The sequence below is a fragment of the Triturus cristatus genome, chromosome 7 (assembly GCF_964204655.1).
Source record: "Triturus cristatus chromosome 7, aTriCri1.1, whole genome shotgun sequence".
In the NCBI taxonomy this organism is placed as follows: domain Eukaryota; kingdom Metazoa; phylum Chordata; class Amphibia; order Caudata; family Salamandridae; genus Triturus; species Triturus cristatus.
This window is the reverse complement of record NC_140590.1, coordinates 313,026,650-313,053,069: the sequence shown is the minus strand read 5'-3', so window position 1 is coordinate 313,053,069 and position 26,420 is coordinate 313,026,650.

Here is a 26,420-nt window from a genome sequence, read left to right as displayed (position 1 = left end):
TTTGGAAGTAAAATTGTTTAAAAAGAAAACCCGGCCGGCGATGTTTGATTCTTTCTGCCTATGGCGAAAGGAAGCCAAACAGAAGGAAATTAAGCTAGCAAAAAGAAATAAGAGAGAGAGAGGTATGTCAGTGATGCAAGCAGCTGTGCAATTCAAAGATAATGAGGAGGAACAAATGAGGGAACAGTTGCACAGACAGCGCAAACTAGGGATTGATAAATGTTACCCTGTTTTGTCACCCCTTGTGCAAGATGACACAAAAGAGAAGGAGAAAGATTCCCTAATGTCCCATTTGTTAAGTTTGCCACCCCCATATGCGCAAAATGCCACAGCACCTCCACAGCTTGTAAATGTAGAGCCTCCAGTAAATATGCCGCAAGCCTTCCCGCAGCCGCCAGCTCCTCTTCAGCTGGCTCCTATCCCTGCAGGGCAGCCCTCTCAAGGGCCGCCGGTTTTGTTACCTGTTACCCCGGCGCTTCCTGCGACTTTGTATAACACGCCAGCGGTTTCCCCTGGCGCTCTTTCTTATACTACCCAGGTACCTGTATCTGAATCTGTTTTTCTCCCCTCTGTTTATCCCCCCGTTTTCGCCTCAACTTCTCCTTCAGCACGACAACGACTGGCTAATGTAGTTACTAGTTTAATGTCGCCTCTCTTTGGGTCATCTAGTGCGACTCCTGGTTTACAACGTAAGCAATTGCGCAGTCAGCTACCTGGTCCCGAAGAGAAAGAGGTGTTAGATCATCTGGCACGTAGGTGGATTGGTTTCCCTTCACTCTATGATGTGGAATCGGTTGTTAACGTTTTTCACCAATGGGATGCCCCAAAACAGAGGTATGTCTTTGATAAAATGTGTGAATTCCTCTGTGAGGAATTGGAGGATAATGGTGCAAACCCAAACCCACAGGAATTGTGTCGAGTGCGATTTGATTTCGAAACAGGTGTAATTGTGGGCCCCAAGGTAGATAAAGCAGTTGCGACTTTACTGTCCCTCAGAAATGGCGATTGTCAGCAATCATTGTTCGAACAGGAACTCCCTGTGGGGAAAAAGGTAAAAGCGCGCCAATATCCGATGCGTGAGGTTCCTCCAGTTTGGAGACCTGGTGATTTAGCTGCTAACCCACCTGTTCAGCCATATTTTCAGCGTGTTTGGGTGCATGTCCCATGGAAACGATCTGAGGTGTTAGCGCTCAAGCAGACATTGCCTGATCCCCGTAAAAACCCTGCAGGATATTATAAGGAGCTATCACAAACTGCAGAATCGTGTGTCATGAATTTGGCTGACATAGATATGTTATTCGGGAATGTTGTTCCACAGCCTTTATGGGGATCCATTCGTAATGTAGATCACGCTGCAGAATTGGGTGATACATGGGCTAATATTGTTGCTGCAGACGCTAGACAAGTTGGTGGTGCGAAACCTGAGCCTTTGGTAGCAGAGCTTCCTGGTCGAATTATTACCTACATGAAAACTATAATGCCTGCGATGCGCGTAAATTGGGATAAACTATCCGCATGTAAGCAGGAGAAAGATGAGACAGTGTCTGATTTCTTTACCAGGTTTGAAGAAACGTTTATCGACCACAGTGGTCAAGACATGAGCACTGAAGGTGGCCAACGGTTATTTGTTGATAAATTTGTGCAGAATCTACTTCCTGAGTTGTGTAAGAAATTAAAAGACTCAGAAAGTTCCTGGGCTGTTTCCTCTTCAGCGCAAATACTGGCTACTGCACAGTATTATGAGAATAGAGACAAAGATGAGAAGGATAGAACAGATAAGAAAACGAAAGAACTAAAGACAAAGGTCCTTTTGCAGCAGGCCTATCCGCCACGTGGAGGACAGAATAATTATAGGCAAACACAAGGTATCTATCAGCAGCCCCAACAGTTTCAGGGTAATCAGCCAATGAACAGGTATTATCAACCACGAATCCCTGTAGGTCCCAAGCAATGTTCATATTGCAAAGAGGAAGGTCATTTTAAATATAGTTGCCCTAAATTAATGCAGCGTAACAGTAATGCGTATGGCGCAAGTGGTAGAGGTGGTCAGCAAGCTCCTAGAGGCAGAGGGCGTGGAAATGCTCCCCAGAACGCGCGTCCTCTTCCACCACAAAATACCATAAATAGCTTTGATCAGCAAGCCAATGCGATTGGTAATACAGCTCAGTACTACAATAGTGATTATTATGCAGAAGATGACAATGTAGAAGATGATGATTACTAGGACCGCCGTAGACAGAGAGAGGGAGTTGTTTCAGTGCCAGTGGATCAGAGTGGACCCTATGTTAAAGTAACTACAGCAAATGTAACGGAGCCCTTTCTGCTGGATACTGGTGCTGCAAAGAGTTCAATCATGCATTCCAAACTTCCTGGCGCGCCTTTGTCTGGCGAAATGAATGTCTCAGTAGGTTTTTCTGGCGCCCCAGTTAGGAACCCGATTTCTAGTCATATGTCTCTTTCTGTTGGACCTTGTGAGCTAAAAGCACCCCTCATTCTAACAAAAGGTTGTGGTGAAAATTTGCTAGGCTTAGATTTGCTAAAAAGATTGCATGCAACACTATATTGTTCTCCCTCAGGAGTACAACTTACATTAGGTAAGAAAGTGATTTCTCCAATGTATTTGTCTAAAAACGCAATGCCACCTGAATTGTCATCCCTTCCGGATGTCCTTTGGGCTACTGGTCCCAATTAGGCCTGGGCAGTAAATTCCGCTCCGCTCGCGGAATTTGCGGAATTTGCGTAATTTCGCGTTCCGCGGAGAACGCGAAATTGCTCAAAAGTCTGCTTTCCGCGATTTCGCTAAATTTTTGCTTGTTCGCGTTCTCAAAATGCGTGTTCGCGAGATATTTCTCCCCGAGCACGCAAACAGCAATTGTGAACAGGAAAAAAGCATCGCGAACAAGCAATTCCGCGTGTTCGCGGAATTTCTGCGTGTTCGCGGAGATTTTTTACCGTTTCGCGGAGATTTGCGTAACGCAATTACGCAAATTCCGCCCACCCCTAGTCCCAATGATGTGGGTCTTTTGGAAATACCGCCTTATGTGGTCACTTTAAAAGCCAATGTCAGATTGCCACGCATTCCCCAGTACAAGATCTCCAATGAAGGTCAGAAAGCATTGTTAGCAATTGTCAGTGATTTGATTAAAAAGGGTGTAATTGAAGAGACAAGAGGCAACGTTTGCAATAGTCCTGTTTTACCTGTCTTAAAACGAACGGACCCTTCACAGCCACCTGTTTACAGATTTGTGATTGATCTTAGAGAGGTTAATAAGATTGTGGTACCACAGTTTCCAGTTGTCCCTGATATAACTGCCTTGTTAACCATGATTCCAGCCTCCGCTGCATGGTTCTCAGTAATCGATCTAAAGAATGCTTTCTTTAGCATCCCAATTGCAGAGGAGAGCAGAGACATTTTTGGCTTCAGTTTAGGAGGTCGCAGCTTCCGCTTTAAACGCGCTCCCCAGGGCTACTGTGAAAGTCCATCAATATACAGTCAGGCTTTAAAAGCGCAGCTTGATGCACTGGTTTTACCCAGTGGCGCTATCCTCATTCAGTACGTTGACGATTTACTAATCGCCGCGGATACTGAAAAGATTTGCAAAAACGCTACCTTGTCATTGTTGCGTCATTTGTCTGCCTTCCATCACAAAGTGTCTCTCTCAAAGCTGCAATATTGTCGACAAGAGGTGACCTACTTAGGTCATCTCTTATCGAAGGAGGGAAGGAAACTGACCCCAGAAAGAATTCAAGCCATTGCACAGTTGAGTGTGCCAAGAACACAAAGAGAAGTGCGTACTTTCTTGGGCATTACTTCATACTGTAGGCATTGGATTCCTAATTTTTCCTTGTTGGCAAAACCTTTGTTAGCATTAACATGCAAAGACACACCGAATCCTATCCCATGGTCTGAAGAGTGTCAGAAAAGTTTTTTGGAATTGCGTGATGCATTGTGTTCAGCTCCTGTGTTGGGTACCCCTGACTACAGCAAGCCTTTTACATTGTATGTTCATGAGAAAGATGGCTGCGCATTATCAGTGTTAACACAGCCTTTTGGCGACAGACCGCGTCCATGCGCATACTTTTCGTCAACCTTGGACCCGGTAGCGAGGGCATTGCTAAGTTGTCTGAGAGCCACAGCCGCTGCAGCTATGTCTATTCGACAGTCTGCTGGACTAGTAATGGATAATACATTGATTGTTATGGTTCCACATGCTGTGGACACATTGTTAAACAGGACCAAGACACAACACTTAACTAGTGCGCGATTATCTGGTTATGAGCTGACACTGTTAGCAAACCATATACACATAAAGAGATGCAACACGTTGAATCCAGCTACACTATTACCAATCCCAGCAGACCTAGATGAGATTGAGCAACATGATTGTCTGTTCAGAACAGAAGAAGAGACGAAAGGGAGAGTAGATCTTAAAGATACTCCCCTGACTGAGTGTGATGGTACTTTATGGGTGGATGGTTCGTGTTTCAAGCTTCCGAATGGTGATACGACTGCTGCATATGCTATCACGACTTTGCACACGATTGTGGAAACTGCGCGTGTGCCACAAAATTCGGCTCAAGCAGCAGAATTGATTGCCCTTACGAGAGCATGCGTGTTGTCTGAAGGAATGAAAGTGAACATATACACTGATAGCCAGTACGCCTTTGGCGTGGCTCATAGTTTTGGGCGATTGTGGAAGGAACGTGGGTTCCAGACTTCGCATGGAGCTAAGATTCAGAATGGCAAGTTGGTGAATGATCTCCTTGAGTCGCTGACCCTACCATTGCAAGTTGCGATTATGAAATGCAGTGCGCACAAGAAAATCACTGATGATGTTGGTCGTGGTAACGCGTTTGCTGATGAAGTCGCGAAAGAAACAGCAAAAGATGTAAAGACTCGAATGTATGTTGCAGGCCCTGCCAGATGGGTTGGTGATGTTGGAATGTGTGAAAACACAATAGAAAGTGTAAAGTCCCTTCAAGCCGAAGCCACAGAGAAAGAGTTAAGTAAGTGGAAAGAAAGTATGGGTAAGTTGGATGAGAATGGTTGTTGGATTGATTTGTCAGAGCATAGGCGATGGTTGTTACCTGATGCATATGTGCTTCCAGTGGTTACTATGGCACATGGAATGGCACATATCAGTACGAAAGGAATCTGTAAGTTGTTGGCTCCAGTATGGAAGAAAGCTGGAATTCCTAAGTGTGCAGAGAATGTGGTCAAGAATTGTATGGTATGCTTGAAGTACAACCCTGGTAGGGGAACCCCAACTCCAGCTGGTCATTTTGCGCCTCCATCATATCCATTTGAAGTTTTGCAGCTAGATTTTATCCACATGGAAAGATGCAACAACCTGAAATATGTATTGGTGGTTGTTTGCGCTTTCTCAAAATGGATAGAGGCCTATCCTCTAAAAGATAACACTGCTCTTTCCACAGCCAAAGCCCTTGTGAAGGAATTTTTCCCTAGGTTTGGAATGCCAAGAATGGTGTGGAGTGATAATGGAAGTGAGTTTGTGGGTAAAGTGATGAAGAATGTGTGTGAGGGACTAGGTATAAAGCAAAAGTTTCACGCTGCAAATCACCCCCAATCAGCTGGATTAGTAGAGCGCTATAATGGCGCTCTAAAACTCAAACTGGCCAAAATCCAAGCGAGCACAGGTCTTAAATGGCCTGACGCTCTGCCTCTAGCACTCCTGTCCACCAGAATGACCGTGCATTCACGAGTGGGACTTAGTCCCTACGAGGTCGTTTTTGGTCGCCTGGCCAATGTATGGGGTGTGCCAAGACCAACGAAATTCAGTGAAATCGAACACCCAGTACTGCTTGATTACTTGTATGATTTGATGGTTAAACTGCGTGTTTTACACCAACAGGTGCACGATACTCTCCCTCCGGCCACTGAGGCTCCAGGATCCGCCATTGATCCTGGCACATGGGTGCTCATCAAAAATTTTCAGCGGAAAACCAACGATGAGCCCCGCTGGATTGGCCCTCACCTCGTACTACTGTCTACAAGATCAGCTGTTCGAGTGAAGGGAAAGAAAAACTGGATCCACGGCGCCCACATCAAAAGGATCCCTTTGCCTCTGCTGTATGACCAGTGGGTCCAGGAGGGTATCGCAGACTCTGAAACAGACACTGTACCTCGTTTTGTGCCGTTCAGTGATGCACGCATAAAAGGCACAACTTCAGTCCAGGAAAGTGACGATATTTTGCAAGAAGCTGTGCCACCGTCAATTCGATTGGACACTGCAGAGCCTGAACTCTTGTTCCAAGATCAAACAATACCTGGCCGTCTCCATTACAATTTAAGACCAAGGCCTATGGACAAATAAATATTCCTTATCTTTTACCTTATTATTTTTTGATAACCAGAGCTCTCCCATCTGAAGGACTTTCTTGATTTTTGTTTTTCGAACCACCATCCGGGTTCAGCCGCAGGGTCGCGGTGCCAAGACTTTGGGGTACAGGCCGAAGACGTTAGGTCGACGGTTCTAGTTGGTCTAGGGCGTTCCCTGGACTGACAGGCGTACTCCTTAGCAGAAGATACTCACCCGCCGCGAGCGGCACGATTAGAGGATGGAGTTTTGTAAGATGGAGAGACTCGCTGAGGAAATGAACTTTAAAGCAAGAATATGTAAAATAATGAGGAGCAAACGTTTTGTATTTTTATGCCTGTTTGTATTATGTAGTGTGGTAGTGTTTACTGTAGGATTTGTATTCTTCTCCTCTCAAGAGCCCATTGCACCCACTGCACAGCCTACACCTCCTCCTACTGTCTCCTCACACTCTTTTCACCCTCTGCCTGAACATGAACAAGCTAGACGGTCTGAATTTGTAAACACCTCGTTTATTCAGCTCCTGCACCAGCACCAACTAGTCATGAATACAACAAATTGTTGGGTGTGTGGTTTAATGCCACATACCATTAATAAAGGTATTCCCTATTTGGTGCTGCCGTATAGTTACAATGGATCGTCATGGGCATTCCAGACCATGTTTCTCTATGCACTAGACGCCTACTCCCCGCGACAACCGCGTTCCATCAGACCTAGCACCAATAATAAAGCTTTAATGAAAGGAGTTGCCGATATGAGCAGAGATATCGACGCATACTCATCTATTCCCAAAGAAGAGTTGAGAGCTTATGTAGGGTGGAACGCGACGGGGTATAGTATTAGTCTGGGTGAAAGACAGCGGAAAATCTCATCCCCAATCTGGGTCGTACCCCACATAGGTCGGTTCTGTTTGCAAGGTAATGGTCAGAATCCTAGGGCTCAACTGGGAAGAAGTGACTGTACTGAAACGTACACTTTTCCGTCACAGTTTTCCCCAGCGTTTTTGGCTGCCAAGGGTACATATTTTATCTGCAATGACCGAGCATATACATGGTTGCCCCCTGACTTCTCGGGCACATGTTATATTGCAAATCTGCTACCGCCAACATTTACTGCCGCCTCCGACTATCACAAGACTAGAGTTGTGAGAGGCGTGATTAGTAAGGAGGATACTGCCGGTCAGGAAGCGGGAGATTTCTTTTTGGATTTCCTGCCGTTTTGGGGACCTATGGTCAATAGTAGGAACCTGAGACAGCTGACTCGTGTGGTTGAATCCACTGTTAATGTTACGGCTGGTGCCCTTGGTAATTTGACAGCTGAGCTCCAAGCGGATCGCCTCATGACTTTGCAGAACCGCATGGTTCTAGACGTCAAACTTGCAGATCGTGGTGGGGTATGTTAGGTTATCCAATCCAGTTGTTGCATTTTCATACCAGACAATGCTCCAACAGTTTATCAAGCCATCTCCAAACTACATAAAATATCTGAGTCCATACACGTGGATAAAGGAGATTGGTCACTGGTGGGGTGGTTCTTGGAACTGATATCTGCCTGGGGTTGGAAAATTCTGATGGTCATTGGAATGATCTTAGCCATCCTTTTCCTGTTCTGTCTATGCATACAGTGTGCTCCTGCGATATGTGGCCTCTGTGCTACATTATGTGTAAGGAAACCTGTATCGAGGGACGAGCTAAGTAATAGGATGATGCTACAGCAACATCTCCATGACTTCATGAATATTGACCTGGACTCGGATTGAAATGAGTATAGTTATTGCCTATGTAAGGGCAAAAGGAGGGTCTGTCGTACTTTAGAATTTGGGACCGCGTAGGAGGCAGGGCCCTACCCCTGTCTATCCCGGTATTAGTGAACCGCGAATGGGTAATGCGGTATGTACAAGTGCTTTTTGTAACGTTTTAGCTATGAATGCACTGTGTATACGCTATTTCACATCACTACGTGGGTTCCATTTTGTAGCGGTGGCCATCTTATGGTTGCCCTCACATAGGCTATATAGCATGAAGCGAAAACGGGCCTTTCAGAGCACATGTGCCTTTCATTGACTTTTCTGTGACCTGGGCAGCTTGGCTTCGCCGCCCCAGGTCAAACTGGTCTCACGAGTTCCCCGTCCTCTGGCCACCTGTGATTAGCATCAGGGCTTGACACACCATAAAGTCTTTTCATCCTACACAAGCCTCCAGCTAATCTCTTTCACACCTGACTGTTACTGCTTTATGGCTTGTTTCCCAAAACAGGAGATGCTCATGTTTATTGGGGCCTATCGATATATGATGTGGGATCTGAGCCTTGCTGTGTAAATAATTGTGGGCTGGCTTAACTGGAATGTGGGATGGTCATCATGACTCTACCTTTTCGTTTTGTGATGTATACTTTAAATGACCATGCCATAAACCTAGGAATGTATGCCTGAGGCAGGAAATTCTGTATTTAAGGAGAAGCCTGTTTCTGTGATTTTCAGCAGTCTCCTAAGAACATACACGCTGTTGTACTTCTAGGACGCCTGTAATTGGTCTGCAGCCAATAAACTGATCTTTGACTTCACCCAGAAGACTCTGTGTTTCTGTAGGTCTGAAACAGGAAGAACCCCGAAGTCATAGGGTGTGTTCCCCTGCACCGCTGGGCTTAAAATACCCAGTACTTCATGGCCCACTCCGGGTTCACCACTGGCTCAAGAGAGGTGGATATACTTCTGTGGGGCACCTTCCCCATAAAATTAGATCATATCTGGATGAACACAGGGGAGGTATGCGGCAATGACTGGAGTATGGGGGGGGCCACCCAGTCACTATTGCAACTGTCAACATACCTGCTCTGCTGCACAGTGGAGTATTTCAAGACCTAGGAGACCTGTTCCTAAATTTCCCAGCAGGAAGGATGATAATAGGGGGGACTTTAGCACAGCAATGTCTGGATCCTTGGACCGCTAGCCCCCTCATGGACCAGACAGCAAAGCAACACAATTCTCTGAGTTTTTAGAGGCTATAGGCCTGGTAGGCGACTGGCATGTGCCTTACCCAGATAAGCAACAATTTACTTTACACTCTGGGCCCACGATAGTTTGTCTAAAGGTTTTTTGATGAGGTGGCATGGTTCAGAGAGGTTCACCATTTGGCAAGAGGCATATCTGATCATTACCCCTCTGCGCATGTTACCCATTGGGGTGCTTCAGAGGGGAGGGGTACCAAGAATTAAGCTGTGGTATCTCAGACTTCCTCGTGAGGAGCAGGCTATTGACAAGAATAGACCACTACTTTCGTGAAAACGAAGAATCAGTAGCCTCAGCATCGACTCTCTGGGAAGTATTCAAGGTAGTAGTAAGGGGAATGCCATCTCCATAATAGCTGGGGTTAAGAAAGAAAAGCATGCAGTGGTTGAAAAGCTAGAGAATGAAGTCGCACAATTGGAAGGGAAATTGTTGGGTGATGATGCTGAGAGAGTCAAACAAGCACTGAAATTCAAAGTGAAAGAATAAAAAGATCTGGTTGGGGAGGCTGCCAAGACCAAATAAAGAGCAACACGCCACAATATATATGAAGTGGGGACAAAGCGGGGAAACTACTCGCCTGGCTCGATTCCAGTGAACGAGTGAGCAGATTTGTAACCACACTTCCAACGGGCCTAGGAGAGATGCTCCATGACCCGCAAATGATAGTAGAAGAGTTTGCAAACTTTTACAAGCAACTCTACTCCCCAAGCAAAACGTCAGATGGGAAAGCATCTAAGGAGCTCTTAGAGGACATGCTCCCTCCCTCAGCCCAGAAGACCTAGAACTTCTGGAGTCTGACATTACGGAGGAAGAAATAACACAAACTATCCGTGCACTTCTATCAGGGAAGGCAATAGGGCCTAATGGCCTCCCAATTGAGTGTTATAAAATTGGAGCTACCAAATTAGCGTCCTATCTTAGAAATATGTACGTCGAAAGTCAGGAACTGGGTACCCTTCCCCGAGATCACCGATTGGTCACAATTGTGATTATACATAAAGAAGGCAAACCAAACTATCGATGCACTTCTTATCACCCAATCTCATTGGTAAACGTGGAAGTGAAAATATTGGCAAAACTGTTGGCCAGGCGGCTAGTACAGATCATACTTAAATTAGTGCACCAGACCAATTGGGCTTCATGTCTGGTAGGAATACTGCTTCAAACCCTTGCAGACTACATGGGGTGCTGGGGCGCACTGATATTTATTTATTTATTTTTGAGATTTATACAGCGCGTACAATTGCCCGTAGGTGTCTCGGCGCTAGAAACTTTGAATGTATTCCCGAGGTTGAGCCGATAACTATTCTTGATCAAACAGCCAGGTCTTTATCTTTCTACGGAAATGCATCAGGGATGGGCTGTCTTTGATGGGTGCTGGCAGGGAGTTCCATAACCTGGGAGCTGCCACAAGGAAGCGTCTATCGCCCCAGTTAACTGTTTTTGTTCGTGGTATTTGAAGGATTTTAAGGTTATTAGATCGGAGCGATCTTATGGAGGACTGGTATCTGAGATGGGATTTCAGGAAATGTGGACCACAGTTGTGCAATGCTTTATCGAGTATGCACAGCGCTTTAAACTTGATCCTGTTTCGAATCTTGAGCCAATGCAAGTCCCTTATAGTCTCAGAGATTGGTGAGAACTTAGGGATTCCAGACAGGAGGCGGGCTGCAGCATTCTGGATGGTCTGCATTTTGTTGGTCACTCTTGCTTGGGCGTTGATGAATAAGCCGTTACAGTAGTCAAGAGATGACAGCACGAGGGCGCTTATCAGCGTCTTACCTGCTGAGGTTGGTAAAAACGGCATGATTTTCTTGATCAGCCTAAGTTTGTGATGGGCTGTTGCTGCTATTTTATTTGAGTGTGCCATAAAATTTAATTTATCGTCAAAAATCACCCCCAGATTTCTGACGGTGATGGCTGGTGTAGGTGGTGTTCTGTGCATGGGGTGCCACCAGGTGTTTGACCATCCTGGGGAGAGATGTCCAAATATGACGACCTCCGTTTTTTCAGCATTTAACTTTAGACAGTTAGAGGCCATCCACTCACCGATCGCCCGCATGCCCTCTTGGAAGTTTTCAGCTACCTTGTCTCCATTCCCGTTAATGGCCAACACAAGCTGGGTGTCATCTGCGTACGAAGTAAGGCTCATCCCATAGGCCTTGATGACAGAGGCCAGGTCCGACACGTAGATATTGAATAGTGTCGGACTAAGGGATGAGCCTTGGGGAACCCCACACGGTAGTGACAGCTTGTGCGATTGGAAGGGCCCCAGTGTGACCACCTGTGATCTACCTGCCAAGAAGGAGGAGAGCAGATTTCTAGCCATGTGGCGGATGCCCAGTTTTTCGGCACGGTCGACCAGGATCTTGTGGTCGACCGTGTCGAAGGCTGCTGACAGATCGAGCAGTACGAGTATTGCTGTACCTCCCTGGTCCCGGATCACTCTTATGTCCTCTGTAGCTTTTATTAAGGCAGTTTCGGTTCCGTGGAACTTGCGGAAACCAAATTGGGTGTTGTCCAGTAGTTGATGTTTTTCTATGAACTCTGAGAGTTGTGAGTTCATAGCCTTTTCCACTACCTTTGCTAAAAAGGGGAGACTGGCTATGGGGCGGTAGTTTTTTAGTTGGTCCTTGTCCAGATTAACTTTCTTAAGTAGGGGTTTGACCAAGTTATTTTTAAGGGAGTCTGGGTATATCCCAGTTCTGAACATTGTGTTGCAGATTGATACAATGTCAGGGGAGAGATAGTCCATGATCGGACGAATGACTTTTAGAGGACAAGGATCTAATGCTGAGCCTGATTTGATTGTGGCCATTATTTCCTTGATTTGTGTTTCTCCAAGGTCTAAGAACTGAGAAAGTTCGATATTGTTGGTCCTGTTGTTAGATATGGGGGGGCTCATTACTGTTTTTGTGGAGAATGCTTGATATATATCATTTACCTTTGTGAAAAAGAAATCAGCTAGAGAATCACAAAAGACTTGGGATTGTGGAGGATTCAGGTCCGGTGCGTTTCCCGCTAAGACCTTAGTTATCTCAAAAAGTTTTTTACTTGAGTTTTTAGCAGAATTGATTTGTTCAGTGAAATAAAAAAAATTTGTCTCGACAATAAGAGCTTTGTATTGTCCGAGTGCTTCCTTATAGCTGGTCTTGCTTTCAGAGCTGTAGGATCTGCGCCAATGTCTCTCCATGTTTCTACAGAATTGCCTCTTAATACGGAGCTCCTCTGTAAACCATGGGGCTGATGGCATTGCTCTGTTTCTAGAGAGTTTTTTAGTTGGGGTTAAGGAGTGGGTGGCGGTACCTATCCACTCCTGAAATTGTCGTGTGGCCAAGTTTGGATCGAATGTTGAGTCAGGACGAGTTTTTTCAAGTAGGCTCTTTAGCTCTGCGTGATCGATGTCCTTCCAAACTTTGATGGTTTGTGGTTTCGGTACAGAGTGGGGTCTGAGTCTATTTAATGTGACTGATATTTTTATAAAAATGGCGAAGTGGTCGGTCCATGGCATTGGTAAGGTATCTATTATATTAACGCCTTGCATATTAGTAAAAATGCCGTCTAACGTGTGACCGGCTATATGGGTGGGGGTGGTTACCAGTTGCCGAAGACTCATGGTGTGCATGTCTGATATCAAGGACTGGGTATCTTTGTCAGGTGCATTCTCAAGATGGAAGTTCAAGTCGCCCAATAATGTAAATGAGTCTTCCAGCGCTGGAGCTTCTAGTATTGCACCGAGATTTGCTAGAAAGTTGGTGCGAGAGCCTCGTGGTCGATATAGTAGGATGCCTTTAAAATGAAACGATGGGGTGAGTTTAAGATCGAAAAGAAGGGCTTCGCAGGAGGTGGAGTGAATGTGAGATATTCTCACCGTTATGTGGTCGCGGGCGATGATGGCTAGTCCTCCTCCGCGCTGCCCTACTCTATCTAGGCGATAGGCGTTATAGGCTGGGGGGGTCGCAACTGCCATGTCAGGATCGGATGCTCCATCCGTCCATGTCTCCGTGAGAAAGAGACAATCAAGATTGTTGTTGATAATAAGATCGTGTATTTCTTGCCGGTGCTTGACAAGAGATCGTGCATTGATTAGTGCAGCGGTGATGTCGGAAGACATAGATGCAGTGACGGCATACGTTTTGATTTTTTCATTCATTATCTGTAGCTTCACGTTACAGTGGGGACATGTAAATTTTGTGGTATCTGACCATAGGTGTGGATTATATTGAGCGCAGTTGGTGTTAGGCGTGCGCAGTGCCATCAATGTGGATTTGGGGTAGATGTGGGGAGCCTGTCGCGGGGATTGATCAGAGGTTCTGGCCCCTGGCCCGGTCTCGGCACGGACAAGCACAGACGAGCTTGCCTTATGCGCGCCTTCGGCGCGCATTCGTCGCGCCCGCTGCGCTCGTCCGCTGTGCTTCCGGAACATGCACATATTTGTAGGGAGGGAGCAGTGCGAGAGACGTGGCCTCAAGGTGGGCGTGTCCCAGTCAGGGAGAGGGGAATGAAGTTGGCGGGAAAACGGCGATTTTACCCTTACCAGTGCTCGTTTTTCAGCAGGAAAGGGTACCTGCACACTGCAGAGATGTGACAGGGAAGGTGAGTGATTTTAAAAGCTAAGTGAAATTTTACAGTTTGTAAAACAAAGTTAAGCTCAGTTTTCCTTGCTACTCCTGGCTGTGCCTCAGGAGGGTTCAAAAGTTATCTAAAGCGCTAGTAGTCAGCGCGTCTTTTATAACTTTGAAGAGGGGGGCGTGGCCTCAAGGTGGGCGTGTCCCAGTCAGGGAGAGGGGAATGAAGTTGGCGGGAAAATGGCGATTTTACCCTTACCAGTGCTCGTTTTTCAGCAGGAAAGGGTACCTGCACACTGCAGAGATGTGACAGGGAAGGTGAGTGATTTTAAAAGCTAAGTGAAATTTTACAGTTTGTAAAACAAAGTTATGCTCAGTTTTCCTTGCTACTCCCGGCTGTGCCTCAGGAGGGTTCAAAAGTTATCTCAAGCGCTAGTAGTCAGCGCGTCTTTTATAACTTTGAAGAGGGGGGCGTGGCCTCAAGGTGGGCGTGTCCCAGTCAGGGAGAGGAGAATGAAGTTGGCAGGAAAACGGCGATTTTACCCTTACCAGTGCTCGTTTTTCAGCAGGAAAGGGTACCTGCACACTGCAGAGATGTGACAGGGAAGGTGAATGATTTTAAAAGCTAAGTGCAATTTTACAGTTTGTAAAACAAAGTTATGCTCAGTTTTCCTTGCTACTCCCGGCTGTGCCTCAGGAGGATTCAAAAGTTATCTGAAGCACTAGTAGTCAGCGCGTCTTTATAACTTTGAAGAGGGGGCGTGGCCTCAAGGTGGGCGTGTCCCAGTCAGGGAGAGGGGAATGAAGTTGGTGGGAAAACGGCGATTTTACCCTTACCAGTGCTCGTTTTTCGGCAGGAAAGGGTACCTGCACACTGCAGAGATGTGACAGGGAAGGTGAGTGATTTTAAAAGCTAAGTGAAATTTTACAGATATGCTCAGGATGCAATTGTGGTTTCACTCAATGCCAAAATGGCTTTTGGTACCATTGAGTGGCACTACCTGTTTGCAGCCCTGAAAAAGATGGGATTTGGGCCAAATGTAATGGCCAGGGTGCGACTCCTCTATAGTGGCCCACTGGCACAGGTGGTAGTGAACAATAAAACAAAACTAGTCTTCCCTCTTGGATGTGGGATGAGACAGGGCTGCCTACTGTCTCCTCTAATTTCTTAATTGACACTTGAACCACTGACTGCCTGGGTCCGTGGTGATCCATTGATACAAGGTATGTGCTGGACAAGGGAATGGGAGGACCAAATCTCCCTTAGTGCCGATGATGTGCTGTTATATTTAATGGCTTCTTGGGCCTCACTGAATAGAGTCACAAATATACTAACCAATTTCAGGAAATATTCGGGGTACCCCTTAATTGGACTGCATTTCTGATCTATGTACTTAATGGAACCTCCCCCGCCTGAAGGCTGCAAAGCCAAAGTGACTACCGAAGGGTTCCGCTACTTGGGTACCTATATCACTATTGGCCCAGCTCAATTTTACAACAGAAATCTGCTACCCTCATTACAAAGGCTGAGGGGATGTGCATCACTGGAGGTCCCTTACACTCTATCTACTGGCTGTGCTGCATGTTTTTTTTTTTTTTTAAATCTGTTTATTAGTTTTAAAGACAATTAATAACAAACATGTGCATTATCTGGAAAATCACAGTTGGGTATATACGATGGACCAGCCGTCCACACAGTCTTCCAACAACTGTAGAGCATCGCCACATAGGCAGAACTGCATCACATTCCCGGGGGCCAATCCCATCACTCCCCGCTGGAGCGGATAACCGTACCACCGCCATCCACAATATGACTCCCGCACTTCAATGTCCCAGTCTCCCACGTGGCAAACATACCAGTCACTCTCCCACCACATGCGAACGCCTAATTTCCAATGTTATACCTCCTCACCTTGTTAGCACTCCTCCACTCCTACACCCTCTACCCCCGACTTCTAATGAGGTATCTCCCTACGTGCCTGTCCCGCTGCCTCTCGCGGGAATTCAAGCAGATAGCAGGTCAAGGGGGCCCATATGTCCCGCGGCCTAGAGGCGCTGGGCAGCAGCTCAGCGTACGTGGCAAGATGCTCCTGGCAAGTTTTCAGGTCATTAATCCAATCCTTGAATTTCGGGGCCCGTCCTCGTCCCCAGCGGCAGGCCACCCTTCGCTTTGCCATCAGAAGCCCCAGCGCCACGAATTTCCTATGGGCTGCCTGTATCTGTTTAACATATCCAAGTAGTGCCAGTAGAGGTGTGGGATCTATGTGCGTGTGAACCATATTAGTCAGTGCCGCAAAAACCTGTCGCCAATACTCATTCACCCCCAGACACTCCCACGCCAGATGTAAAAAATCCGCTGCCGGGGCCCTACACCTATCACAGCGATCCGTATCCCTCAAATGATATTTAAACATTTTCACCGGCGTATAATATATTCTGTGCAGGTATCTATAATGTATCATGCGGAGTCTACTGCTGGCCGGCAGTCTTTCAGTCTGCAGACAGCAATACCTCCATTGCTCGTCCGATAGCGTCAGACGAAGCTCAGCGTCCCATCGCGCACGGGCAAGTGGGTCAGGGAGCTCCCGTTGGGTATAAACCATGCTATAGATCAGTGAGACCAATCGTGTGGCAGTCTTACATTTCAGCATAGCCTGCAGTGGGGCACACTCCGTTGGCTCCTGTGGAAAATCCGGAGTTATAGCTCGAATCCCCTGCCGCAGCCGGACGTATAAAAAGAGATCAAGTGGAGTGTGCTGCGGGTCCCGTAACATCCGCTCTGCGGATCGGAACGTTCCCTCATGATACAGATCCCCCCACGTCCGTATCCCCATTCGAGTCCTAAACTTATGGAACAGCACCTCCTGCAGCAAGGGCAGTCCTGGGTGATATGTGAGCGGCAATGATGCAGCATACAGCAGGGGGGTCTGCAAGACGTGTCTAAGTCGACGCCAAGCATCAACCGTACAGGTAACCGTGGTCGGCGCCCGATCCCGAGGTGCAACCGGCCCATACAGCACACCATCTAGCGGTATCGGATGTGCGAGCCAGTGCTCCGCCGCCACTTGAGGTAGATACCTGGGTTGCATCACCCAGAACCAAGCGTAGTGGGCCTGCGCACTGAGATAGTATAGCTCAAAATTCGGGACTCCAAACCCTCCCTGTACATATGGTCTAGTAAGTACCTCCCACTTCAGTCGCGGTTGCCGCCCTCCCCACACCAGTCGCGTCAGCTCAGTCCGGAGCATCGCAAAGAAATGCCGTCCCGGATAGAACGGTATGTTAAGAAATAAATAAAGCAATTGTGGCAGGATCACCATCTTAATCAGTGACACCCGTCCCGCCATGGACAGGGGGAGCGTAATCCACCTGGTCACACAGCCTGCAATCCGAGTTATCGCTGTGCCATAGTTCGATCTCATGAGCTCCTCTCTATCTCTCGTCACACGGATACCAAGATAGCGCAGCTCCTCTTCGCACCACTCTAGGGGGTAGTCCAATGCAAACCGAGTCGTAGCCTGCGTCAGCGGGAATATACTAGATTTACTCCAATTTATATGTATGCCCGACAATTTACCAAACACTATAGACTCCCGCAGTATCGGATTCAGGTTCTCTTGGGGATTCCGGATATATAACGTAATATCATCCGCATATAAAGAAATAAGGATCTGTCTCAGATTACAACGCAATGCCTTGTCATTATGGTGCTGTCGCAGTTTCGCTGCCAAGGGTTCCACCGCAATGGCAAAAAGCAGCGGAGAGAGCGGGCAACCCTGCCGGGTACCCCTTGTGATGGACAGCGACGCAGACGTGTGCCCATTGATGAGGACCTTGGCCACCGGTACATTGTACAGGAGTCTGATCCATGATAAAAAAAGTGGTGGAAAGCCCATACGCAGCATCACTCCAAAAATGTAATCCCATTCTACGGAATCGAACGCTTTAGTGGCATCCAAAAAAACAGCTGCGAGCGGCAGATCAGGCGACACATTGTTAAGAATCGCAAACAGCGTCCGCAGGTTGTGGGACGTTGCCCTTCCCGGTACAAAGCCTGACTGGTCAGGGAGTATCAAATTTTCAAGTAATAAATTCAGGCGCGTGGCGATTAACTTGGCTAGTATCTTAGCATCACAATTTAGGAGGGACAGAGGCCTATAGGAGTCACACTTTCGCGGCGATTTATCTGGTTTCAGCAGCGAAACTATGAGTGCCTCCCTCATTGACGCAGGGAGACAGCCCACCTCCAGCGATTCCTCATACACTTCTCGCAGGACGGGGGCCATAATATCTATATAGGTCTTATAAAATTCTATCGGGATACCATCCGATCCAGTGGCCTTCCCAGATTGCATGCTCATAATAGCCTCCCTAACCTCATCCAGCTCAAACGGAGCACATAAAAAGGCCCTCTGTCGGTCGCTAAGCCACCCCAACGCTACATCCCCCATAAACCCCTCCAGATCAAGCTCATCCATTCTGGTGGTGGTATACAGCCGCCCATAATGCCTCGTAAAAGCAGTGAGAATATTAGCTGTGTCCCGGTACACCTCCCCCTCCAGATCCTCAATCTCCAGGACGTAGTTTGAAAACCGAGGCTTCCTTACCGAGGCCGCCAGCACTCTCCCCGGTCTCTCGCCCTCACCATAGCAACGGGCTCTCCAATATTTCCCCTTAAATCGTGTTTCCCGCTCCGCTGCTGTCATGTATTCTGAGAGCGTGTCCCTGAAGCGAGCCTGGACAGCCGCAGACGGGGCCCGAGCCAGCTCTCCCTCCATCCGTTTCAAGTCCCTTTCCAGTGTATTTAGTGTGCCATTTAGAGCCTTCAGCACCCCGAATCCCTTAGACATACAGAACCCCCTCATAGTTACCTTAAATGCCTCCCATATGATCTCAACGCTGTCCACTGAACCCTTATTGCGGGCAAAGAATCCCTGCACCTCCTCCAGCAGTTCCTCTCGGAAAACCTCATCTAAAAGCATGGTGGGCTGCAACCTCCAGGCCCCCCGCGGCACGCCAAGGTCCGTTGATGACAGTGTTAGCCGCACCGGGGCGTGATCGGAGTATGTTCTGGCAATATGCTGCACGTGGGTGATCGCGGGTCCCAACCCCCTGGACACTAACCAATAATCCAGTCTCGCCCACGAAGCAGTCTGCTCTGTGTAATGCGTGCCCTCTCGCAAGGTGGGATGCATATGCCTCCAAGCGTCAAGTAAGTGATACGCATCCATTGTGTCCCCAATGACTCTAGCCGCTTTGGTGTAATGATGCGGGGCTGGATGTGATCTATCACGCCCGGGGCTATATGTGACGTTAAAGTCCCCACCCCATATAACGTGTTGGGTACCCAGTTGAAAGATCCTGGCCCATAGTGTATTAAAGAACTCCGGATCATCCACATTAGGACCGTAACAACAGGCCAATGTGACCGAGGTCGTGCCCAGCCGCCCCCACACTATACAATATCTGCCCTGCGTATCTGTAGTCGACCCCGCTAGGTGAAAAGGCACCTGCTTTTTTATAAGGATAGCCGTCCCACGGGCATAAGACAAGTAGGACGAAAAAACTCTATGTTCTGCCCATTTGCGTGCAAATCCACCACCGTTTTGAGGAGTGAAGTGTGTCTCCTGCAACAGGACAATGTGTATGTGATGTCTGTCTAAATAAGCAAGCAATTGCCTCTTCTTCCTTGTGTCCCCCAGCCCCCTAACATTCCACGTAATGACGTTCAGACTGCCAGTGTCCCCATTAGCCATACTCCCCGTCATCGAACATGCTTCCAAACATCATATCAGCATAATATTGCAGCCAGCCGTCCACCACTGTAAAGAAATCGCTGATCAATCCAAGATGCACAACTTTTAACTTACCCCAACTTCTCCCTAGCCCATTTCCGTTATCACGCCCCCAGGAGGCAGGCATGCTGTGGTCAGTAATGTCCCCCGTAAGTCCCACCCCCACCCACTGAAGCAGCCCCAACTTGCCAGCCATGTGTTCCCCCCCCGCCCACCCCAACCCCATCATGTCAACTGCGTGAATAACACCGTCCAACGTGGACGCACAGCAAACCGCCCCAGGGTAATACCCGCTGGGGGCTTCAACTAGGTAGCCGCGCATTCACCTCCCGCCCCCGAATACCAATCCATGGCCCCCCCCGGGGAGACATTCAGGCCTCAGGGGCTAGAGGGAGCCCGGTGTGCAAAATCAGTCTCTCGACTAGCGCAGCTGACAACAATATCACCAAGCTAGACTCGCCTCCTGTCACCTTCCTTTAACATAAGAAGAAGAGAAAGAAGTACAAAGTAGGAATAAAGGAGAAACAAAAGCGGTCTCCTCAAGTCTCGTGCACGCCCTCTCGGGTGCCACCAGCAGCAGCCCCCATGGAGTCCTCCTTCTCTCCGTCCGATTCCAGCCGTCGTGTCGCAGACCCGCTCCCGCCATTCTGATTCGCTCTTTTCTGCTGCTTGAGAAAGTCTGCCACTTGATTCGGTGTGGTGAAAAAATGCTGCTTCCCCTGATATGTCACTCTAAGGCGCGCTGGATAGAGCAATGCATAGTCAATCTGCGCCTTTCGCAATTTCGCTTTGACCTCCAGAAATTTACGTCTTTCCTCTTGGACCATAGGCGTGAAATCAGGATAAAAGGAGAAGTTGTTTCCATCGTACGTCAGGTTTTGCTTCCCCCTGGCAGCGCGCAATGCCACATCGCGGTCCCTGTAATTCAAAAGTCGTGCAATGATCGGGCGAGGATTGCTCCCCGGCGGCGGCCGCGGACCCAGAGCCCTGTGGGCATGCTCCACTATAAACTGGCTGGAGAAGGCGTCCCCGCCAACAGAGGAAAGCAGCAGCTTTTCTATGTAGTCCTCCATCTTCCCCACATTGGTGGATTCCGGTATTCCCAAAACGCGTATGTTATTGCGCTGACTGCGCGCTTCCAGGTCCTCATGCTTTGCAGCAATGACCCTCAGTAGGTTATCCATCCGGGCTAGCCGCGTGGCGTGGCCGGAGGTCGCATCCTCCGCCTCCGAAATGCGTCGTTCCGCCTCCACGAGCCGCTCTTCGTGTCCCTCTAGTTTATGAACGATTGCGTCCATTCTCGTAGACATACCGTCCACCTTCTCCACCACCGTGGCAAAGCCTTGCCGCATCTCCTGTAGTATGCGTTCGACGTCAGTCTCCGGTGCCACCACATCGTCATGGGTCCCATTGCGACCTTCACGTTCCGATCCAGCCGGCGGGGCCTGGGCACCGCGCCTCACCGATTCGAACTGCAACTTCGGCTGCCTAGTATCCGTCTTGCCCATTCTGTCGCCGTGGCGGCGGTACCAATCCGGGAGGCCAGCAATCCCTGTCCGTCTGCACACGAGGCGGCGCTGTCACCCTCCAACCAGCAGTCACCCCCCGGCACAGCGGAAACACTCCAATGCCAGCCACGTACCACCGCCACCGATCCCAGCCACACCACAGCGTGCTATGCCCCATAGTATGCCTCTTCAGCTCTCCCTCACAGTGAATGCGCCACTTCTGCTCCTCTCCCGAAGGCCCCTGATCGCGTGGGCACTCCTGCGTCGCACTACCTCCACCTCACGGCAGCCTCCGCCCGCCAATAGTAACAGCCACCAGCGTCAAAAACCTCAGCCGCAAAGAATATGGCCAGCAGTAGGCAGAGTCACTCCATGATCACCGTGTATCATGCCTCTGCAGCTCCGGCTGTGTCCCTGTCACCCGCAGCACTCCCGACTCACCGGATGCTGCAGACTGTCCCAGCCGGGTGCCAGCGCCAACCTGTCAGGTACGATCAGTTTTGGCGCTCAGTACAGCTCTCAGCACCGCGCCGCCGCAGGGCCCCGCCGCCTCTCAAGCACCAAGCCAAGGTCCGCGACCAGGGAGAGGGGGGAGGCCTCGCTCCGTCCCTCGCACTCTCCGCTCTCCCGTATGTCGCCGCCGCCTCCTCCTGGTCCCGTCGCGGCACTTCCACTGTTCCGATCACTCCACCACCAATCTCCAGTGGGAACTCAGCCAAAGCCCCAGCTCAGAGCCACCAGCAGGACGCAAGGTCGCGCTGCTTACCGCCTTCTCAATCTCGGATCTTCTCTGCCGGCACACCCACTCTCCGGACCATCCCCTCGCGGCCTACCGCCGCAGGTGCATCCGCGGCCTCAGTTAACGCCGCCAGCCGTCAGCAGGCTCCAGGGCGCTCCCCCGCAACTCCTCGGGTCCGCTTCACTTTGGTCTAGCGGCTCAGCCCTCGGCGCAAATTGCTCCAAATCACCAGCGAGTCTGCATCTGAGTTTCCCACACCTGGGAAGCCAATCCGTTACAGCCGCAACCGTGGTCGAGCAGGATCATGGAAGGATAATGTCACCGGGCCCTGGGAGCCTCACATCAGTGCGGCCATTCCATGCGCGCGCCACCTATCGCCCCTGTGCTGCATGTTTTAAGATGATGGCACTCCCCAGATTCCTATATACACTACAAAACACACCAAAGCGATCCCAGCACCCTACTTTAAAGCCATAACAAATTATCAGAGACTGATGATGGGTCTCCTCGAGTTGCCACAGAAAAACTGGTGAGAGGTTGGTACGGTGGAGACATTGGACTCCTTGATAAGCAAAAATATTATTGGGCATCTCATCTCTGATTAACCTATGCTTGCACTAACCCCATGATGATCCAGCATTTAGGATGGACAAATACGTCCTGCCACGTGGCAGATACGAAAGAGCATTCTATACACCACACCAAAACAGATAAAGCTAACAGGCCCAACAAATCACACACTACAAGTCTGGGACCCAGCAAATAAAAGCCTATGCTAGAACAACAAAATTATGCTTGCTAGCCATTATGAGATACAAGACAACTTTTGACCCTTAGATACTCCAAGGGATTTGATAAGTGGTACTTCATAGGCATTTCCCGGGTGGGAGACTTTTGGGACCGAAAGGGAGTGATCCCCTTTGATACACTTCACAGAGAATATGACTTTGTAGACACTGAGTGGATTAGGTATATCCAAATCAAACATGCTCTCCAGAGAGCTGTCCCTCAGGGGGGTGCTCCCAGAATCTTCACGACTTGCAGATATTATTCATGCTGAATATATGGAGTGTGGGGCGATCGCCCTGACTTACAAAAAAGTATTTAACAACTTCCTTAACCCCCTTACTCAACTTAGAAAGCACTGGGCACAAGACGTAGAGGACCGAGAGGACAAGGAATGGCAGGAGGCTACTTCTTCACCCAGAGAGGTGAATATTACTACACGACTCAGACTGATACAACTAAAGATACAGAACCAACTGTACTATTCAGGACATAAGCTTGCCAGTTTAACCTCAGGACAGATTCGACATGCAGGAGACAATGCGGATAAGAAGGCACCTTTTACCACATATTATAGGAGTGTTTACACATTAAGAAATATTGGGGCCAGGTAACACACTCTATTGGGGAAGTATTAGAGATTAAAATAGAACCGGAACCAAAGCAATGCCTTTTAAATAATATGGGGACCGACAGATTTGAATAGCAAAGTGAGAACCTGGGCCACCTTGGGAATGATGATAGCCAAGCGTAATATCGCAACATTGAGGCGGGCTCTGGAGGTGCCAACTCTCCAAGCTTGGGAGTAGGACATGGATTGGTGTATGGTTACTGAAAAAACAATCTACGAAACCAGAGGCTGCCCTAAGAAATGGATACAGATCTGGGGCAAATGGAACCTCTCCAGGGGCAATATATGCATGCCTCCCCTGGCCTCTTCCCGAGTGTATGTCGCCACATACAATGAACAAGAGCTGTGGACAAGGTCTAAAATCAAACCATTTATCATAGTTATGTCTGATGCCTTTTTTCTACCCAAAATGTCTAACCTTAATGAAAGTATTGCTGATGAGTACTGTTGATGTGCCAGCCTGTTCTGTTAATAAAAAGAATAACAAAAAAAGATTTGTTCTTCCTGTTGTACTTTTATTCTTGCATCGACAAGGACAATGTGACATTAGCTCATGCCGTCTGAGAACCACATCAACTGCATGCTGACATGAATAAGAACGGAGTTGGCCTGGAGCAGGACTGATTGCATATTATCTTTTTGAGGATCCCCCTATTGATGTCCAAACTAGTCTTGTCAATTATGCCCCCACTCATTGTTATAATTCTGCTATGTGTTTTCCTGCAAGTTGGAGCTTCTTGCTGTAAGAACGCAGTCCTCAAATTAGGTAGTATGTACTGAGCTAGGGAAAAGGTAAAAGACACTTCATACTCACACACACGCACACACACTTTCCAATATCATAACTGTCATGTCATATGAGGAGGATAAAGTAGTTGAGGAATCAGCTGAAGGGGTAGTGTTGAAATGGGTAAATACAATGTCAATGAATGAGTACCATGAAATGTGAAGGCCCAACAATGACAATACCGAAAAATGCAATACCAGTTTATGCCATAACCTGTGCCCATATGACAATATCAGTGATCATAAATACAATGTCAATGTATGTCATAATCTATGCCTGCACAGCAACGATGATACCGGCATTAGCAGTGTCAATGTATGCCATAATCCATGTACAGATGTAAGATGTTGTTACCAGTAAAAGTGAGGTAAATGCATGTCATTTTCTAGGAATACAAAAAAATGCCAATATTGGTAAAGGTAATGCCAATGTACACTATGACAAGTGTACACAAGCTATTGAGAATGTCCATAAAAATTACAACAGTGACTGCCATATTAATTTTAGGAGTTCCAGTAAACTTGCATCATTGCTGTCGGACCTCTCTTTAACCTCGAGTCAGAGATACGTGGTCAGGCATGCTGTGCGACCCATTCCCATGCCTATCGAATAACAGGTCACAGGTGGAGTCTCTCTCAACCCAAAGATGAATGCACACCCAAGGAATACCATGATCAAACCCATAGATAGATAGTTACACTACAAACAGGCCTGCGGCAATTGGCCTCAATAAAACACATTGGGCCCGATTCACAGAACTAACTTAAGACAAAATCCTAAACTTACTACTTTTGGTATTCACAGAAGTTAGGATTTTGTCCTAAGTTTGACTTAAGACAAACTTAAGACAGACTTAAACAAACTTAAGACAAACTTAAGACAAACTTAAGACAGACTTAAGACAGACTTAAGACAGACTTAAGACAGACTTAAGACAGACTTAACACAAACTTAAGACAAACGTAAGACAAAATCCTAACTTAAGTCTGTCTTAAGTCTGTCTTAAGTTTGTTTTAAGTCTGCCTTAAGTCTGTCTTAAGTCTGTCTTAAGTCTGTCTTAAGTTTGCCTTAAGTTTGTCTTAAGTTTGTCTTAAGACAAACTTAAGACAAAATCCTAATTTCTGTGAATACCAAAAGTAGTAAGTTTAGGATTTTGTCTTAAGTTAGTTCTGTGAATCGGGCCCATAAGGCCAAGGGCTAATGTTCCCCCAAAATACCACTATGCTAGATGCCACATGTAGATAGAAACACTCAGTCAATCAGGATAGGAAATGCACACCACACATAGTGATCACACGTCCTTCAGGCTGGATAGCTGGACAAATATACACTGGCCCATAGTAACACTCCCCAAGGTCGAGAGCTATCTGTGTCCTCATCAAGATATCCAACCTTGTTTCTGTAATGCCTTTTGAGAATGCAGCAATCAGTTATTTGTACTTGCAAGAACTGAATAAAACCAGCAAAAACTTTGTAAACAGGGAAATTTTCCTCAGAAGCATTCTCCAGACTTGAGCGGCTGGCGGGGTCTTAGGTTTACGGTAACGTTACTACAATGCAATCGACACTAGTATTTAGTGTATTCCTACCCTGGCCACATTGTCTCCACAGCCTAATGGGGTTGTGTGTTCTTGGTATACACGGCACCACACGTTTTTAGGGTGCTGTATGTGTGGCCACCATTGACACCTCTTAGAGGTTGTGGCCACCACCAAAAAGGTGCAGGTAGCCGTATATATTGGTCCTGAAGAATTGCCATTTAATATAACCCTAGGTTGTGTGTTCTTGGTATACACGGCACCACACGTTTTTAGGGTGCTGTATGTGTGGCCACCATTGACACCTCTTAGAGGTTGTGGCCACCACCAAAAAGGTGCAGGTAGCCGTATATATTGGTCCTGAAGAATTGCCATTTAATATAACCCTAGGCAAGAAACATGTTGACCTCTTTTATCTCTTTAGCACATATTACTCATACACCTAATGGTGAGAGATGTGTGGATTGTTTTTAATCAGGGTGTTGACCATACTTTATTAAAATTGTTTGAAGTGGATCACCTACCCTGTTTTAGTACACTTACCTTTCACTTCACTTGCACCTACACCATTTATCATAACTAACTGTTCTCCCCACACACCTCACTCACCGGCGTTTGGAAATAAAGATCTCCGACAGGAAGGCCCCCTCGGGGTGCCTGATCGGGCATTGCACTGCCGGCCCGATAAGGAGCAAAGACCCGGTGATGAAGCAAGACACCCGC